Below are 6,672 nucleotides of genomic sequence, written 5' to 3' on the forward strand. Positions count from 1 at the left end.
TAACAGTGACGTAATTGAGACTCGGAAGGACACTTTTATTTCAGCTACCAAACCATCAACACGTGTAATTACTACGACAGTACAACTCTACGTACTGTGTGGTTGATCAAAGGAGGTAAGTCAATAATTATTACATTAATTATATTTAAGTCAACAGTCGAGGCTGGTTAGTTTGTGTGACCAAGTGATAAAGTTACAAAATGATAGTCTTGCTTGGTCCAGTCGATTGTCACATGTTGCCTCATTTTCATGTGTCCGCCATTTTTGGAGCCACGGTGGCTGGGTGGTTAAGACGCTGTCTCGCTAGCCTGGAGGTCGGATGTTCGATCCCTGCATTGGCCGAGAAAGTTCATCTGGATTTTCCGACGTGGTTTCCCCTTGTCAGTGGTGCAGAACGGAGGGTCTGACAAGGACAGCTGTCTAGTCCTTCGGATGAGACGAATAACCGAGGTCCCGTGTATACATTGAAATACACGTAAAAGATCCCTTGGCAGTTTGAATTCGATGTAAGAGTAGGCGATAGTGCCGCTGCCCGGGCAAAATTTCCCTCATAGCACACTGTATGGCGTATTTCATATCCGCCATTTTATTATCAAACTTGTAGCAACAGTTTTTGAACGCCGAGTCAGAGGTGATTTAACAATGTTTAAAATACAGATGTGACGTCACCCTTTGATGTTGGCGTACCATTATTTCAAATAATCGTACGGGCAACTTGCCAATCGTACCTTGTCAAATATTAGACTCGAGTGACGTATTTCACTGTAAACGCACGTGCGGGGTGTCTGTATTTTGTATTGTTTAATGGTCGAGAGCGAGACATTAAGTAATATATTGTAACAACAAGAGGACCGTCAGGTCCGAGTGTTTTTACAATATATTACGCAATGTCTCAGCTCGAGACCATTAAACATCTTAAAATACAGACACTCCGCACGTGCGTTTACAGTGAAATACGTCACTCGAGTCTAATATTTGACAAGGTACGATTGGCAAGTTGCCCGTACGATTATTTGAAATAATGGTACGCCAACATCAAAGGGTGACGTCACATCTGTATTTTAAAAGATGTTTAATGGTCTCGAGCTGAGACATTGCGTAATATATTGTAAAAACACTCGGACCTGACGGTCCTCTTGTTGTTACAATATATTACTTAATGTCTCGCTCTCGACCATTAAACAATACTTAGTTTGTATGTTCTGTTCGCTTTTAATACTATTAACTAAGATCTGTACATGACGATTGATATTTGTAGCGCAAATACTTTAATATTAGGTCAATATATTGTCATTTATTGCAAGAAGCACTCGACAAATGTCCCGCGCTGTTTACGATCTTTGACCTATGTCAGATTTGTTGATCTTATGCAGAATTTGTAATAGTTTGTATGACAGTTGTTGTCTTCTACTGTCATACAAGATTCTAAATAGGGTGTTTATTGATAAGGATTAATTGTGATATTAGACGGTATTTTATTTATCCTGAAGTTGTATGTAAAGCCGTTATGAAAGCCATGCGTTTTGTGATTAAGGGGAGACAACATTTTATGACCACGGTTTCAACATTAGCCATGTGTTTGGAATTTGTAGTCTACAGGCTTAAATAGACAGCCCAGACAGGTTACACTTGTTGGGTGTAATTCTCTATATTTAATTGAATCCCTAAATAGTCAATTATTAATAATATAATGGTGTTAGGCCTTTTGACTTTATGAACATGTAAATTTCACAGGGTTTTCAAGTACTATACAGGGGCATGAGGCATCTGCTGCAATTAATGTTTGTCAACCCTCCTTCACATTGTTGGATTATGTAAATATTTGTTAACAAATTAAGGGCTTTGGGTGGTCGGGTGGTCTGACGCGTTAGCTTTGGATCGTAGGGTCAGTCAGTTACTCGGGTGGCATGTTTTGAATCCTGCACTTGTATGTGACAGGATTGGGGTCGTCTGCCTAGCCTTGTGGGTTTTATCAGGGCATTCCGATTCCTACAAATGTACCATTGTTAAGATCCTCTGTGCAGGTCAATTTGTGCGTGTCCTGGAATGGTCCAGATTATGTTGAGCGGTCGTTGGCCCCTTCTCTCTTATCAACTTGATGTAACAAATTCATTAACTTTGTCTTTATTGTACTTTCAGGGTTGTTACCACCAACCTTCTTTTTATCATGATTAATTTTGTGGAAATTAAAGCTTAGCATTGACAAGAACTACATGTTTATTGTTGATTCCCCTTGGCTACACTTACAGTGAATGTTATCGACAGAAATGTATTTACCTTTTAACAGGAAAAATTATCTTATTGCACTGATACAGGGAAATAATACAATTTGTGAATGTAAAACCCAATCAAATCGAAATTTTACCTTTGACCCAGGCTAAAAGAGGTATAGTATGTGCAAGAGAAGCCTGAAATCCAACACAAGATAAAATTCGACATTGACACGTTGCAGGAAAAAATGAAATGGGGTTTAACACTTGACGCGTTGCATATAAATACATGTTCATAGTTTAAATGATATTATTATCGATTGAAGGCGGATTCAAAGGACTCCTTGAACGATTGCGGGAGAGAGTCTCGTGTCTGAAACAGAGTTTGCTGAATCTTACATGTTTCATACCATACACACAAACAGTTTAAGTTTCAATAAATGGGAGCCGGATAAATACGTCTCAAATCTCAAACTTGCCCATCTCAAACCATCTGTCAATGTTCTTATTTATTCATAGAGCGCTTGTAAATCAAAGCACTGTATTAAAATCTTCCCCTGATATTGCTTTCCGCTTCGTGAAAAGGTTTATTCTCGGACACTGGGTCAGATGTCCACATTTGACTAAATTTTTCAGGATAATCAAGAAAAGGAAACAAACTCCCGGTTACGCATGGGCAATGGAACGTTTTTGCTATTTTTCTTAAAGTGTTGTGCCCCTTCCCGAAATAATACCTACAATTCATGCATTATTATAACAAACATGAATCGTGACGACGAATCGGGATTAATTAAAAAACATAGATATGATCCAGGAAGAGATGAATTATACAATAAAAAAAATAGGCGTGTCGGATGGTGAACAGTCAATGCAATTAGATTTTTTCTGAAATGGCAATATATATTAATTTCACGGCTGTCCACATCTATCTTAAAACTATTTAAAACTGATTGAAAAAAGTAGATTTTCCACATGATAGCAAATGGCCGAATGGTTAACGCGTTCTCGTTGGATCATAGGATCTGTCATTGAGTCAAGTGGTGTTTTTTTCGGATTCCCCGCTTGTACCTGAAAAGGAGTAGGGTCGCCTGTCCAACCTCGTGGGTTTTCTTCGGGTCCTCCGGTTTCCCCCAATGCTAAAAACCCCTACGCGCAAGCTAATTATCGAAATAAAATTGAACCATATGTTAGTCCGGAAATGACATCTCGAGTAGACTTTTTGTTTTAATTAAGGGAGCTAACTCTAGAGTTGGTATGGTGAAACGGTGAGTGCATTGCTAAGGCACGCATGGGAATTGTCCCTTTTAGTAAGAATAATCTTGATTTCTAATCGCATAGTTAGATTTTCTAAATCACGCATTTTATGATCATGACTTGTTCCGTACATAGGTCTACAGCTCTTTCAGTAGCCTAAATTGCATTGAACCCGGATTTTATATTGCAGGCGGAGGAGCTATCCTGAAATAGCACAATATATTGATCTACACTTAAATATTCATCGGAACAGGGTCCTTAGGTTTCTTTTTTTATTAATAGAATAAGCGTTATCTTCCATTCAACTACTTTTGTCGTCTTTCTTTTATTGTTGTTTATAACGTCCGCTTCCACCGAGGGTGATATCGCAGACAAGTTGACTTACGTTAGCTCACGCGCAGGGGGTCTTTCCTATGGGAGGAAACCGTGTTTACAATGTTTTAGAAGATGTTTATAGTAAAATAAAAACTCCATCGTAGGTTGACTGCTTAACAAATCACCGTACCCCCCCCCCCTTCGCAATTAAGGTCACGCTTGTTAAGACAGTTATAATAATATAAACAATATAAACAATAATGTGATTTTGCCCTCTAAAGCACACGTGTCTGCTTTAGGGTATGCGGAAAATGAAATTCCTTACTACCAGTCTGATTTTAACCTTTGTTCTTTTTGCAAGATATTTAACTTGGGTGTAGTAACAATTTTCTTCATTACATTGTGTTATTAGCAGTTATAACCTATGACTATTTCGGATTTCTATTGATGATAACTTGTCATCTTTGATCTCTGCAATTTATAAAATAAATTTAAATTTAAAAAAGCGAACACTGCATTTTGTTTACGCTATTACGAAAATATACTCAACATTACTCAACCCTAAAGATCACTTAGAAGGACGGGGTAACGTCATCAGCGGGGAACAAGTTTTAAACGCCTTCACTTTACATAGCCTATAAAAGGACATATATCATCGTAGCTGCCTGTTTAGGACGGTGAGCCCGACAAGGAACGACGTCTAGTCGCTCGAATAGGCCAGACAACAGTGAACATATTGACATTCATATAAACGAACCCTTGGCAGTAGGATGGCGTTTACGTAAAAGAACCCTTGATAGTAGGAATTCGAAAGAAGACTAGACGGTAACGACGCTTACTATTTTATTTCATTCCATTTCCGCTGCCTGTATGGATCTGTGACTGAAATATTCCAAGCGGCCACGATACCGTAGTTGAAATTAATCATTTAAACAAATATGTTAAAAAAAAATTATTTTTATAGGCAATATTTTCATTCCAACAAGACCCTCCAAAAAAAACAACAGCAATAAACAAACAGAACCAAATAGCCTTTAAAAATCGGTTTTCAGGCGTATTTTCGTTTCATCTTTTGTTCCGTAATTTGCAGACTGGCCAAGTTCTGCCTTCACATTGTTGGTTGATTTAAATCTTGCAGAAAAAACACAAACTGCCAAAATAACCAAACCACACAAAATTGTCAACACAACCCTGCAATAGACAAATGAAACATCAATTTAAAAACTTGCACTTATCTATTTTTATATGGATAGCATGTTAGCTTTTTACTAAGATGCCTTAGTCCTAATTCACATTTCTAAATTCTTTATTAGGGACTAGAACTAAATATCTAAATTTTTAACGCTAAATATCGTTAAAATAGTTAAAGAACATTTCGTGCTATAATAGTTCAAACATAGATAATAAAAAATGAATATATTGAAAATGCCATTCAAATTCTTTATTTTGCGTGAAGTAATATAAAGTGGTTCGATAAAGTGCGTACGTTTCAAGATCTATTAATACATCTATCTTTAGCTGCGTCGTTTTATCTAACATAAAGCCTTTCAAATAAATTGGGAGCAACTGTGGCTTACCGAGGAAGAAGCATCGGCCGAGAAATTTCATCGTGATTTTCCGTTGTGATTCCTTTTGTCAGTGGTGTAGGGCGGAGTGCCTGGCAAGTGCCAACGTATAGTCGTTCGGATGGGACGAAAATCGAGGTCCGTGTACACATTGGCGTGCATGTAAAAGAACCCCTGGCAGTTTGAATTAGCCTCTATTAGCCCAGTCGGATCAGAATCGTAGGACGTTAAACCGGATTTCATTTCATTTAATTTTCTAGCAGATTTTATAAATTATACTCACAAAATACAAAGCAATAAAATAACCTCGGCCTTTTGGCTGAAAATTACTGGTAAAGATGTTGGTGAGGGTGTTGAAGGTGGTCCAGCGCTTGTTCTAACTGGTGGTGGTGGTGGTGTCCAAAACGTCCTTGTTGCAGTACCCGGACTTGTAGGTGTCGGTGGTATAGCACAGGCATGTGTAGAATACAAATAAAAATACTGAAATGCAAATAAATGAAAGCCTTGGAATATGTAATACAACATAATACATGTTGAGCCTGGAATTCTTTTTTACCTCGGCTACTTTGATTTCATTCCTCCACAAAGATGGGTTGAATTTACTATATCACTACAGGCCAGTAGTGGTCGCTTAAGAAAGTCAAAATGGCGAATAATAACCCTGATGTGATATTTTCGAATTGATGCAACGAACTCGCATAATCTTATCAATCGCAACTTCGATTCTGGTTTTAAGAAGATTACGGACAGTTTTTGACAACAGCAGATTGTGTTCGATTTTCAAAGAGACTACTTCCAGGGACAAGGAGGACACGTCTAAAAGTTTCTCATAGTCCCAATGTCAGAAAGTAATACACTCACCCATGTAAATATTTTGTTAAAGTGAAGACTCATTACATGTATATTAAACGAAGGAACTACTTACGAACTCGTTTACAGGGTCTTCTTTGACAAATTGTAGTTCGCCTTCTTTCGTTGCATCACAGACAAGAACAACATAGGCGAACCTGTAAAATATAAAATCTCCCGTCGAAATCCGAGAAACGTTCCCCCGCCTTGACACACATTAATGTAAGGCTGGTGGTGGTCGGGATGTATGTGTGTGTGTGTGTGTGTGTGTGTGTGTGGGTGGGGGGGGGGGATTTGCAAAGTATTAAACTGTTCAATTTAACCCTTAAAGATAATGCAGAACTTTACATCAAAACATAGACAAAGAACGACAAAAGAACACCAAAACATGACATCGCTAAAACAAAAATTGCTGACGGTCTTTAGGAAACACGTCATTATTAGATATTAAACATAACTTGTGAATTACCAAACGACAA

The 6,672-nt window shown here is 38.0% G+C and overlaps 1 long non-coding RNA gene across 1 annotated transcript; it reads right to left on the reverse strand.

Annotated features, from left to right (window-relative positions):
• Positions 1-4,787: 4,787 nt before the first annotated feature.
• On the reverse strand, positions 4,788-6,354 carry LOC126832268 (uncharacterized). The gene is made up of 3 exons (XR_007684641.2): positions 6,270-6,354; positions 5,628-5,824; positions 4,788-4,970 (listed from the first exon to the last, which is right to left on the reverse strand). It is a non-coding gene; the product is annotated as an uncharacterized LOC126832268 (long non-coding RNA).
• Between the last annotated feature and the right edge of the window lie 318 nt (positions 6,355-6,672).

The sequence above is a fragment of the Patella vulgata genome, chromosome 9 (genome assembly GCF_932274485.2).
Source record: "Patella vulgata chromosome 9, xgPatVulg1.2, whole genome shotgun sequence".
Lineage (NCBI taxonomy): Eukaryota > Metazoa > Mollusca > Gastropoda > Patellidae > Patella > Patella vulgata.